The sequence below is a fragment of the Erpetoichthys calabaricus genome, chromosome 5 (genome assembly GCF_900747795.2).
Source record: "Erpetoichthys calabaricus chromosome 5, fErpCal1.3, whole genome shotgun sequence".
NCBI lineage: Eukaryota > Metazoa > Chordata > Cladistia > Polypteriformes > Polypteridae > Erpetoichthys > Erpetoichthys calabaricus.
In genome coordinates, this window is record NC_041398.2 from 219,914,894 (window position 1) to 219,929,457 (window position 14,564).

The window sequence follows — 14,564 nt, forward strand, 5'->3', positions numbered from 1 at the left end:
TCATATTCAACATGATCATAGCTGTCACTATGTATTTGAGTTACATTGATGCATGTAAATTTTACACTTTATCTGGTTGGATACCGAGCTGTACATAAATAAATTTAACTCAATACAAGTCGAGCATTTATGTGCTATGGCAAGCCAATTTAACATTTAGAAATAACTGAAAATGAATTTTAGATATCATTAAATGCAGTTCAGCTTATCTTGAATTGCATGTGAGATATCTTAAAATCTATAGGGAGTATTTAGGATATTTCAGAATTGTCAGGAAGCCATTTTTTTGGCTTATAAACCAAATTTTGACATACAGTAACACATTTGAAAAATCTTTTGTTGTATTTTAGATGCATAGCAGGTGTTTAGATATTGTCTTTTTAAAGGTATAAGGCAGGTTGACAAACTGAAATACTGTATCTTGAAATATATTTCAGTATATCTCAAGAGGAGATGTATTCAGGAAAATGAATTTCAGATGTCTAAAAGTATATTTTCGATATCTCAAAGGTAAGTAAATGTGAAGATGCCTGAAGTGAATCTAATTTGAGATATCTTAACATACATTCTGACCATTTTGAGATTTCTGAAATGCATTTCCAAGTGTTTTAAAATATCTTCTTGTGCCTTTTGAGATATCTAAAACATATTACTAGATATCATAAAATAACTACCTGTGCAATTCAAGATATCTCATATTATTTTCAGAATATCTTTAAGTGACAGAAAGTCTCAAATTGTTATTTCTGCATTGACTCTGTAAGAAGTCCAGTACGATGTCCTTTCATGGGGCCCAAAACCTCTAGTGGTGCCCCTGTGTAAATGAAAGTCAATGAACAGAAAAGAATTCATAATTTTTTTTTGCTTTGAATTTTCCACAAACTTGTAGCGTCGGGAAGTGTGCAATGTTGACCTTTATACTGTGGTGATAATCACGTTATCTGCCTCACACTCCCAGTCATCTTGCCTGCATCACAAACAGCAAACAGTGCCGGCGCCCATAATAAAAACAAAACGACACAGCGGGAAGGCATATTATAAACATAACATCTTCCAAAATGATTTCAATTTAAAAAAAATGATTGAACCATTGAATTTCTTGACAACTTTAATCTCAAAATGATACCACTATTATTTTTAGAGGCCAAGGAAAAAAAATATTAAAAATATCCAAGATATCTTAAAATTGATTTCAAGGGTTTCTTTTTAAAATGTCTTGAACTGCATTTGATATATCTTTAAATACATTTAAGATATCTTGAAATACTCATATTTTCAGATATCTATAATGCATTCATCGATATCTTAAATTACATTTTGTGATATCTGTAAATGGGCGGCACGGTGGCGCAGTGGGTAGCGCTGCTGCCTTGCAGTTGGGAGACCTGGGGACTTGGGTTCGCTTCTCGGGTCCTCCCTGCGTGGAGTTTGCATGTTCTCCCCGTGTCTGCGTGGGTTTCCTCCGGGTGCTCCGGTTTCCTCCCACAGTCCAAAGACATGCAGGTTAGGTGGATTGGCGATTCTAAATTGGCCCTAGTGTGTGCTTGGTGTGTTTGTGTGTGTCCTGCGGTGGGTTGGCACCCTGCCCGGGATTGGTTCCTGCCTGTTCCCTGTGTTGGCTGGGATTGGCTCCAGCAGACCCCCGTGACCCTGTGTTCGGATTCAGCGGGTTGGAAAATGGATGGATGGATATCTGTAAATGTTAGGCTTGCATAATATGCACAGTTTTCTAGAATAAGTATAAAACCATATAAAATCATACACTGAAGGTATAATATAAATATCTATGACACTTCTGTAAATTAACCATTCACTGAAAAGAGCACACTAAAGCTAATAGCTAACAGCAAAAGAACATAAACACAGTAATTCACAGAGACAATCACATTAACAGACTAGAAAGCAGTTTAATGCTTTCCAATACAGTAGCATATATAGTTTTTGACATGTTGCCTATTTACAGCATATACATCTGTTCAACTAAGAACAGATTTATAGGGCAGAGAGAAGTTCCTGATGGTGATTGGCAGGTGGCCCCTCCGCTTATGGGATCACTCACAAAACACATGGAACATAAAAAAGGCAGCTAATTAGATAGACAAAAATCAAAAATAAAGAATGATGCACATAACATAAATAAAAGAATCAAGAATGAAAAACAGAGACATATAACACGAAATTGAAGCCGTCTTAGTGGATGCACTCTAGCTGGAATATAACAGGGGTGTTCTGCAAACGTCTTCTGAGTGTTTATCGAGGTGTGGCTTCTGAGTGTGTCACTCTTCTGATGTGGTTTTGGAAACACCTTGTCTAGTTTTCCTGGAGACAAGGTCTAAGATGTCCCACTCTAGGAAGAAAGCCTAGCAGATTGGAGAGGCATGCATTTAGATTTATGAGATTCACAAATAAGATGACTATGCAGATTACTATATAAAGTCCAGCAAAATCAAAAAAGACTGGAGACAAGAGAAACAGAGACAGAGAGTGGAGGGCACTGAGAATGCTTTAAGCTGTTATCAAGACTTCAAGTAACTACTTGATTAGAGAGACCGAACATCTAGCACTATTAGGTTGTATGGTGTGGGCAGCCACATTTTATTTACGGCACTAATTATTTAAAAGGTTAGACCTTGTTAAGCCTGCTTTCTGGAATATTTTACACTATTCTCACTCGGGACTGGGAACAGACAAGTCAATTGAAGGTGAGGAAGAGAGAACACTTCTTAGAAATAAGCTAGAGTGACAGTCATTACTAAGTACATTTTGAGAGAGAGCTATTTATGGAGTCCTGCGGTGGGTTGGCACCCTGCCCGGGATTGTTTCCTGCCTTGTGCCCTGTGTTGGCTGAGATTGGCTCCAGCAGACCCTCGTGACCCTGTGTTCAAGTTCAGCGGGCTGGACAATGGATGGATGGATGGCTATTTATGGAAGCTAGTGGACTGCAGTCCTAGGTGCAAGTGAATTGCAGCTCGGAACTGTATATCTCTAAAGGGTGGTTAAGTTTAAGAACAGGCAAACATGAGTAGCATATAACTACAGGAAAAGAATCTCTGTATTTTGATGAAAGGACATTTACATTTTGTGGAGAGGTACCCACGAAAGCCTTTCCCACAGTAAAACATTGATATATTTTCAAAATATATTTTCTGAAAGATCAGAGATTTTAAATCCTGCAAGGTTGTTCACTGAAGTGAAGGAGAATGGAATATTTTTTATTATGGTATTCTTTCATAAAGATTTTTCATTAACAACCATCCAGAGTGAAAGCTCATCCTAATCCTTCTTCTTGTGATCACAAGTCACAAAAAATAAGAACCATAACGAGTTGTCGAACTATACTAGAGGCCTATCTTTTACTTTTATTTTAGTGCTGGATGTCTAGAGAAATTATATGGCTTTGCTCAGGAAAATCCAAAAGTTTGAACAACATAAATATTAACTGTTACCATAATATGTGGGTAACGTTGAAGGATGGATGCCATGTTGTTAAAGGTACAATATATCATCAATGCAATGCATTTGAATGGCTTTAACTTGAGAACTGAAGTGCAGGATTCAAAAAGATAGGCCCCAGTATAGGAGATGAGGTGACACTCAAGATAATTCAATTTAATAAAAAATAAATGCATACAGAAAACAAATGCAAACAAAAGAATATGGCATAATAAAAAAGTTAACCAGCATGTAAATTACAATGACTGGAAGAAGTAATCACATCCCTGGAGCTGTGTGTCTGAAAGCTGACATATTTAATGGCTAAGCTGTAGTTAAACACTGCAGTAGTATATTATTACTGCAATAACAGAAACCTAGGGATGAGCATAATATATTGGATAAAGATTATTTAGGAACAAGAGGGAAGATAAATAAGAAAAACACTAAATGCAAAATTGCTTCAAATAGGAGATAAATTATGTTTTTGTTAGGCAATTTGGTTTCAAACAGTGAACAACGTTTGGCTTGATTTCAGGGGCGTGCTATAGACCACCTGGCACAGATACAATAATCTGTAGCAGACTTTCTATTAGATCTGCCAATGTGCTCAATATGGGATATGTATCTCTTTATACTGTAAAAAGTATTAACATTGTCCATGTAGTCAATTGCCTCCTAAGAGGAGGAACCATTGATAGAATGGGAGATCTTGGGTTTGTCCATAAATTGGCATGCCATTCAAATGGAATTCTATTGTAATAAGTCATGGATCAACCAGGGGTTTGCAGGCAAACACGGGTGCCCCATGGTGGGGACATGCCCCATCAAGGCTCCCGGGCACAAAGGAAATCTGGCAGAAGAGCTATGGGCAGAGGTTCTCAGGTATTAGGGAATGAAGTTACCTGAGTGGACACATGTAAAATTCCCTAACATTGCTACAGGGAAGGCAACCCAGCAGTTTCCCAGACTACTTTTAAAGACAGGGAGGCATGGAAAATTGGGACCTCCATGTTGACAGAAGACAACACATGGCACCAGGGCAGGAGAGCAGGGACAGAGCTGCTCGTTTTTAATGGTGAGGCAGCAAAAGCACTGCCCTGAAAACATGGACATCATAAAGCACCTGACAGCTCAGGGGAACCAAGACATCAGACTCCACTAGGAGAGCCTCCAGTTTCCCATGAATGACCATCTACTTGGACATTGCTTACATTCAAGCATTTAGATGAAGAGCCTACAGGTGTCCTCCAAATCCACCAAGAACATTCAGGAAATCAAGTCCTTCATTTGATTTTGAATGGTGCCCAAGCCACTGATTCTGATGGCTGGCCTTTACTAGATTGAGTGAAGCCATCTGAATTTACTTCACCTCAAGTTTGGTGAAAACACGGAAATGTTCAGGAATTTTTGAGAATTTGCTGCATGAAATGCATTGAAGTAATTCAGGAAAGAAGAACTGAACTAGTGTTGAGTGGTTTATAAAGGTACAATGGCCTTTGAAGTTTTCCTAAGGGCCAGGGAAGCGTATGCCAATTATTCTTGAATGATTATTCTGAGCAAAAATGTAACTTCAAGTTTGAGGTGCCACTGTGCATCCCTGAGATAAAATTATAGTCCACAATACATTTTTTAATCTCTTGTGGACACCAGGGGCCGCTCCATCTCCCCAAACACCCAACAGAAACAGGCATGGACACAAGTTAAAAACCCAAAGAGTCTTTTATTGGGGAAAACTCTTCTCAACAAGTGTTTCCCATCACCACAGCCACAAGTATATACAATAAGCCCTATAAAGCATAATAAACACACTCTTTGTCCTTCTCTTAGTCTCTTACTGCCTCCTCCATTCCTCCTCGTAAGTTTTGTCGACCTTCCACCCAACTCCGGCTTGTCATTATGAGGCAGGCAGCTCTTTTTATCTTCCACCAGGAGAACATCTGTTCTTCTGTACACATGATCTGAAAGCACTTCCGGATGAAATGGAAACCCCATTAAGCAGAGCTCCTCAGTCCCTGCAGCACCCCCTGGCAGCACACATGGAACCCAGCAGGACTGAGTTGAGGAACTCCATGTCCCATGCTGCCCTGTGGGAATCTGAGGTACCTCTGCCTTCTAGTGCTCCGGGGGACATAATGCCCTGTGCACACTCTCTCCCCCGGTCCTTCCATTCCGAGGATGTCTCAGTCAGGTAAGGCTGCCGACAGTCCCTCGCACTCACTCTGCATCTCCCAAGTACCTATCACTTTGACTAACTAAAATGCACAGAGTCTGAGATGTAAGGTATTGTTATATATTTGGGAGCTGTCCCTGTCACTACCAAATTTGTGCTACAGAGAGAGGACCATAATGTGTTAAATTCAGCTGTGAACGACACAATGTACAATAAATCTATGCAGAACAACAAAGTATAGGTGGAATCCCATTATAACGAAACTCACGGGACTATAAAGTATTTTGTTATAACGAATATGTGGAAAATACATATAGTATTGTCATCGGGCCACCAGCGATTTATCATGTCTTAACAGCAGTGGCACAAGGACAGTTCCATAGCTGCTCTGTTGCGTCTGGTAAACAGTAAACCAAGGGCAAAGCAATTGGTTGTCCTCTGCAGGATCAGGGTTACTGCGTACCGCGATTGTCACATAATGTTTAACATTTAACACCAGGCTTTGATCTGCTGTCCCTCACACTCTATTGATCTGTCTTCTCCAGATCGTGTCTACCACAGTGATGATTCCATGCTGCTGGTGTTCTTCTAATCTGAAGATGGGAGCTAAAACATGACAAACCCCGTGCTGTGGCTCCTAACAGCTCCTATTCTGAATGAAGTCTTGAGACTGTACCTGCCTTCTCTATACATTAATAAAGTACCCGTATTTTCCTTGAAAACCTGGAGTCATCTTCCTGTCTCTCGTGCAACACTGTGACCCAAGCTTGACAATACCTGTATGATAAAACAGTGTTTCTTTAACTGCAAAAAATATTTTATTTGAAAATGAGATGTTAGGTATAACTTCTTTTTTTTATAGAAATACAGAATGAAAATTACTATAGATGTTAGATTTAAATTTTTTTATAGAAAAACAGGTATGAAAACACAGAATGAAAATGAGACATTAGATGTATTTTTTTTAAAGTAGAAATACAGGTGCGAACACAGAATGAAAACAAGACGTTAAATGTAATTTTTTTTAACAGAAATACAAGTATGAATACAGAATGGAAACGAGACGTTAAATGTAATTTTTATAGAAATAAAGGTATGAACACAGAATGAAAACAAGACTTTAGATGCAACTTTTTTAATAGAAATACAGGTATGAAATTACAGAATGAAAATGAGTTGTTAGATGAAGATGAAAGCGCGATTCCAAAATGCTTTTACCATGTCATTTTTCTTCATTCTGGAATCAACTTTTTCCTATTTTTCTTTTACAGTTTTTCTTTCAGCGTAATATAACTCTGTTTCTCACTTTTTTTTTTGCTCATCTCAAAGAAACTTTGAGAAGCTCTATGATACTTGAACAGTACAGTATCCGCAGACTACACGACTACCCATGCGGATGCTCGGTGGAGCACTGATTCAGAATTTAGGTATTTGTATGACGTCTCTACTATATGCTCACCGAGCCTGCCGGAAATTTCGCAACAGACTGTCTCTCATTTTGAGACAACCTGTTACCGGGTTCCCAAGATTCAGCGTGGAAAGTGTAGGAGCAGCATTAAGTATTTTTTGCATTATCTTTGGTGGACATTTTTGGTCGAAAAAACATTTGAGATTTCCATTTCATTAAAATGAGATTAGTTTAACATGATGCTCCATGAACGTTTGTCCAGGCCAAGAAAAAGTATTCATTATTCTGAAAATTTTGATACTTCGGTATTCGCTATGATGGGATTTAACCTGTATTATCATAATATTCTCATTATGGTCAGATAACATACCCCTTAAATAAAAATTCTGCAGGTTTTTGGTTTTTTTGTTTAACTCACTTGGGGTGAATACTGATAGTCCCATCACGCATGCATGTGTACAGCGTAAATTATTAATGCAGTGTCTTACAGTGTGAGGTGGAGTACGCCTACAACAGGTAGTGAGTAGTGACATCCACATCCAACATGGCCGCTACATCTCTGTGATGTCACACTGGTCTCACAAAGCATCATGGGGTAGTATTGAACAAATGTTTGTCTAAGCAAGCTGCACAACATATTTTTAGGGAAAATTCTGTAAACAAGGTCACCAGTCAACCCAGTAGAAATTGGTTGCAAAAAATGCTTTGCCCATTGTGTCAATTGGCATTACTGGACAGTAGACTACTCTGCAATTTTGAGTTGATTTCAGGCTCTTCTCTGCTCCCCAAGATCAAACATGAATGCAGATACAATGAAGCTTGAAACAACAGCCTGGCAAGAAAGAAATGGAAGAAAATATTAAATAACTAAATGCCTTTTTGTAATGAGCACTACGGTGAAAAAAGGTACACGGTATAATAATCGAGTCTGGAAAAGAGGCAGTAAATGGAAAAATGTTTTAGGAGGAAACAACATCATAGTCAGGAGATAGGCTAGAGCTAAAATAACCAAAATAAAACATCTGAAGTGTACATCAAAGCTCAAAACCAGTAAATTACAGTCAGCTGCTACAATTGTCCTAATAGTAGCTCACAATTTCCAAAACATCTTTTACACTACATTTGTTTTTATATCTTACATCCAATATTTAAATGCATGCTGCTGAGTTCTACCATTTCAAATAGACGCAGCGGGATGGTGCTGCTCGTCATGTAACCAGCAATTTACATATCAGCTACAAATAACACAGCTGCCATGCAAAAAAGATCCAAAATGGCAAGAATAAAAACAAAACATATAAATGCAAAAAAAAAACCAAAATCACAGAATACACCATTTTAGGGACACGTTGAAGTGTATGGAGATAAATGAGAGCAATTAAGATATTCAAAACAGATATAACCAAAAATGAAAGAAAAAAAGTCTATCTGTTATGATGTGAGAGGAGAAAATGTTTTGATCTTCTTACATTTACAGTTATGTGGAAAAGTAAGTTTCTTTTTTAACATATGTAGACATATTAAGACTTGATCTTTATTGAAATAGTATCTTTTCATAACGGTGATGTAATTAAAATAAAAACTCTAAAAAGTTGTCTTTGCAATAACTTGTTCAATGAAAAATGAACACATAGATTATTTCTGTCCATGGAAAAAGAAAGTACAGCCTTGACAGCCCCAACCATAACATTTCCACCACCATGCTTTACAGCTGGGATCAGGTTCTTCAGGTCAAATGCTTCCTTTGGTTTTTGTCAAACATGTCTTCTGGTACTGTGGCCAAATAACTCAATCTTTGTCTTGGCTGCCCAGAGTGCATTATTCCAGAAGTCCTGGAGCCTCATGCATAATGCTGTGTGTAGAATTTACACTAAAACATGGTGTAAGGACAAAAGCAGAAACCTGCATACGCACAAAAAAATCCAGATGCATAAATCTGTGTGTTCGCCAACTTCCATGTTCTTCCGCTCCATAAATCCCGGTCAGCGTGAAAAGTAACGCACGTACACGCACCTGCTGCCCCACCCCAACTCCTCCCAGAATTACGCTTCTTTGAATAGGCAAATCAATATAAATACCCCTTAAGCTCAGCGTTCTGTGAAAAGGCAATGGCAAAAGCACGGGGGAAAATAGAAGAATTTCAGTGGAGGCAAAGAAGAACATACTATTTCTTGGTTTAACACTAGAATTACCAGAGCCTACGAAAAAACTCGTATATCCGGCCCACCTTAAATCGCTTCTTAAATCCGTTCACACCTCTCCGCCAGCATCCTTTGTCCTCTAAATGTGCTGATAAAAGACAAGCTGCCAGCAGCCGGCTATTCCATCCCCCCACCGACTTAGAACGTGAGCGAAGTTTTCCCAGCTCACTGTGTGATTGATTATGTGGGAGTGAAGTGGAGTTTTACAGTCGAAATAAGAGATCATTATTCTAAAGTAATCTGTGTAAACACATTGTTAAAACAGAAACTTTTTCATATTTTAGTAATAAATGTTACAAAATGTAGTAGGCATAAACTATAGAATATGTAAAGCCCGAGTTCAAAAGATCAAATAAACACTTTCACAAAAGCTTCAAGAATGATACAACAGTTTCTGTGGTGTAGCGTGTTAAGATTTGCCTCTTAGTGCAGAGCAGCTTTTCCTTGCCTCACAGACCTGAGTTCGATTCCCCGCTGGGGATGAAGTGTTGCTTTTTTTTTCTTTTCTTTTAAACCTCAAACGGACATAAAATTTATACATTGGTATGCACTGTCAGTTACTGAGATCGTTATATTTTCATGTGGGATGCTCCTTTTCAAATATTTTTTTAACAATTGAGACTGCAATTAACAGGAACAACTGTCCTTATAACTTATTTTTAAGATCCATAACACACAGACAGACAGAGCACTGCGTAATAGAGAGACAGACAGGCAGAGAAGTCACTAGATATAGAAATAAACAGGGAAGCCACGTGTACTGAAAGAAAAAAAGAACAACATGTGCGTTGTCCCAGCTGCACTGAATAAGCGCAGGCGCTCTAACATCACCCCTCCCCCGATCTTACTTAGAGAGTCAGGGGATGGAATAGCCGGCTGCTGGCAGCTTGTCTTTTATCAGCACATTTAGAGGACAAAGGATGCTGGCGGAGAGGTGTGAACGGATTTAAGAAGCGATTTAAGGTGGGCCGGATATACGAGTTTTTTCGTAGGCTCTGGTAATTCTAGTGTTAAACAGTGGTATAAACAACAAAAGGAAGTTGATCGAGTGACACAGAGGGTCGGAGAAACTCGAAAGCTCAAGTTCACAAAGTCGCACAGTACCCAAAATAAAAAAGAAGTTGTCAGATATCAAAGTCGCCGTGAAAAGGCGAGTCATAGCCCACCATCTGAATGTCATATGAAAGCTTATTAGGGTACAGAGAAAAGAAAAAAATTAGGGACACAGTGAGAAAAAAGCTCGAAATGTCAACTTTAATCTCGAAATTTCCTCTTTAATCACGTAGTTAATTTTGTCATTAAAGTAGAACATCATAAACTTAATCTTTAAATCATTTAATTTACTAGTTTCCCAAATATCATCGTAACTATAGTAGCATGTTAAATGCTTTGTATTTTATGTTTTCTTCTATGTGCTCTGTGTGTGAATCACTACGTGCTTCTTAAATGGGCTTTCTCTTCCTCCGACTGGACACAGAATCCATTACATTCGTGATATTACAGCTCTCTGAATAATTAAAATACTGACATGTACACTTGATATCATTTTCATGATAATAGGAGTTAAAGCATGTTATTAAGCATGGGAACACAGTGGCGCAGTGATAGTGATGAACTGGCGCCCTGTCCACAGACTGCCTCCCGCAAGATGCTTGCTGCGCCGTGTGCGACCTTCGATGAAATAATTTATTGCAGCAGTACTGTCTCTTTCAAAAGTATTAACTCCCAGTTCCTGTCCTTCCTTTTCTTTCTCCAAGTAACCAATCGCCACACAATCAGCTCTGTAATAGATGTTAAGCCATCTGTAAGCTTAAAACGCTGATTCTTCAAAACTTTTAAGGAACATTGAAATATCTTCGTAGTACATGTTTAATTATTCTGTCCACCTATCCTTCCAGTGTCGCGTATGCCCCAGCAAGAATACAGAGCGAGGCAGGAACAACCTGTGAACGGGCGCCAGCTCCTTGCTAGCGATGCGACACTTTGTCCTCACATGTTTAATTATTAACAATATAGATTATTTAAATGATGTTAACATTAATGATATCGTCATCATATGTAAATACGTGCTTTATAAAGTGGCTCAGGTTGTGCAATATTATAACTGTATCGCAAGTTTACAGTAAAGTAATTGTACTTATAAGTAAAAACAGCTCTACAAGGAGCACTTGATGGACTGATTGAGTGCGTTTATAGTTCTTGGGATGAAACTGTTTCCATACAGGAAAGGCTCTAAAGCGTTTGCTGTTTAAGAGCAGTTCAATAGACAGCATGGCTGAGACAGCGTGTGCTTGATGCTGTATACCAATAATTCTCTTTCCGATCAGATTGCACACTCAGATACAGTGGGATAAATAGTCTGAGTGGTGCATTGAGAGGAACAACGCAAAAGCAGCTATGGTATTTGGAATGGTTTGGCCATTCCGTGAACCATTATATTGTTACAGGTTAATTACAATCAGATGCCATCCATCCATCCATTTTCCAACCCGCTGAATCCGAACACAGGGTCACGCCTTAAACTAATAAACAATATGCAGTTAATTTCAGTGTATTTATAAAGCCGCGTCAGGGATGTGGATCTAAAAAAGAAAGGGAAACCACACTGGAACAGTAGCACTGCTTTGATGAAGGGTGCTGCCAGTTTGCAAAACTGAGCAGAGAACTTGCGTACGCCAAGCATTTAGCTAGCGTGAAAATGTGTGTGGCTTTACGCCAAGTTTAGGTTTTATACATCACGATTTGAGCGTGGAAATGGGAGTACGCAAAATTTTTGTGTGTATGCACTGTTTATACATGAGGGTCTTTAGTCTTTAGTCTCTGATATTATTTCTGGACAGCAAATGCTTCCACTTGGCACAACTTTTTCAGTATCTTTAATTTTGCTCTCAGGTTGCATTTTCTGTGTTGGCCTGACCTGGGCAAGCTGGCAGTTGTTTGAAATCCTCTCCACTTGTATATGATCTTCCAGACAGTGGAATGGTTGATTTTGAGTTGTTTTGGGGATCTTTTTCAATTCCTTCTTAGACTCAGATGCATCTACAACCTTTCTGTCTGAAGTCCTCAGAGAGCTCTTTCAATGTAGATATGGGGTTAACACGCACTTCAACAACAAAGAGCATAAGACAGGTTCAGACAGAATTTTCTCTCATGATGTTCTAATCAATCTAAATTGTACGTGTCTGAGGTTGTGATAGATGTGGGGGTGTACTTACTTTTTACACAATGGACTATAAAGTGTTAATGTGGCCTGATGTTTGTTATATCATACTCACCTTTATCGATAGATACTATTTAAATGAAGATCAAATAAATATTGATCTGTCCACATATGTTAAAAAAGAAAAAAACATTTAATTGGATGTCCTTATTTTTTCACATCATTGTATTTTTATCATCTTTTTTTTTTTATTTATGCATCACATAATGAAGACGATGTCATTGCACACCTATTATGGATTTTTAGCTTCTATGACGTAAAATGTTGCTTATGCATGTGAGTGCATGTGGTCTCACAGGGCATGGCTTTGTGATTTTTGGCAACCATCTTATTTTTGGCGAAGCCACATGCTCAGTAAAGGTGTGCAATTTGTTTTCGATACATGACAGACCTCATTTTTCTACTGAGAGAAAATGAATTTCTCTGTCAATCTCTTTTTGAGGTTTTCATCTTTTGTTTTTGACCTGGGCTGTTCTTGACTTGAAGCCTTACTAATCCTTTTGTACTTGTAATCTTTTTTGTCCTCCAGTGTTTTGACCTCAGCTCTGTCCAGAATGCTCTCCCTGAGTTTGCTCTTCCACCTCAGTCTGCTTTTTTTAACCTTTCTGATTTAATCTTTGTGGAAAGTTCAAAGTGGCTTTGACACCTTGCAGTTGTGGTTCACTGTTTCCCAGTTCAAAATTCCTGAATTATGGCAAAAGTCATTCTTCTAAAGCTCACAAAGAATATATATTTTTTTTAGTTAAAACAAAATATTTGGAGTCACAGGATTTAAGTAATTGCCCAGTCAGGGTCATGTACTGCCTGACATACAGTATATGAACTCATACACACATATACATGCAGTATGTACTGCCATCAGTATTGTGATAGATAGATAGATAGATAGATAGATAGATAGATAGATAGATAGATAGATAGATAGATAGATAGATAGATAGATAGATAGATAGATTATACTTTATTGTTCCCAAGGGTAAATTCAAATTTTACAGGAGCTCCCCCAAAAATAAAATTTAAACAAACAACAACTCCCCCCCAACACACACACACAAACACACATAAAAATTTGTGGCTTGGATAACAGAGAGTTGCTGCTGTCAATAATAGGCTTGTAGGTGGCAGTAAGATGGAGTCAGACCTGCTGAGATCAGACCACAGGTTTGTATTTAAAGTCGTTAACATTTGGATAGAGCAGGTTCAGCTTGTAGTGTCCATGACGAGAACATGCCTTATAGACACTAGAGATTCCTTGTTTGAGATCACCAGCATTCAGAATGATTCATCATTAAGATATTGGTAACAGAGTGATTCATTTCTGTCGCTGGGAGAGCCAGGGTGATGTGGTTTACTTTCCTGGGCAGTGTCATAGATTAATTCATTCTGTATTTCAATGTCTTGATCACACATTTTAGTTTTAATTGTACTGTGCTTACTTTTATACCATTGTACATTCATAAAAAACTTCATCCCCCTTCCTGTTTTTTCCACTCAGTCTGATGAAACGTGTTCAGCATTAAAATAGCATGTGAAATTAGAGGTGTAAGCTGATTCTCTGCAGTACCTAAAATATCACAGTACCTGAACTTTCTGTAGCAGCTCAAACAACTAATATGAAAGCAAACAGAACATTTTTCGCTACAAGAAATCAGGCCAGGACTGAATCCTTCCCACCTTACCCCCCCATCCTGACTCCGGATCTTTGTCTCCTTCATCTCTAGACAAACATGTAACTTTTATCCCTTTCGCCCTTTTTATTTTCGAACAAGCAGCTCTTCTGATATGGCGTAACTGAGTGCAGTTAATACAGGTATTTTTAATATATCCCTCTTTACATTCCTCAGAGTCCCACACATTCTCGCACCTTATAGACGTAGGCAGCCATCAGTTATTTTATGCTCACCATGTAACATTTCTCAAGTTCGCACTTTGGCTGAGAGGCAGTTGAGGCAGGTTGGTGCTCTCTTCAGTTTAGTTTAAAAATTCATTCCAAAATGTATGGTAACAAACCAGAGGCCAAATTCTAACATTACAAATCAATAACTTTAATTAGTTACATCACAAACTTTAATATTTCTAATAAAAAAAGAGAAGGAGAGTTTCTGTAAAGGCTATTGCATGCCACGGGTT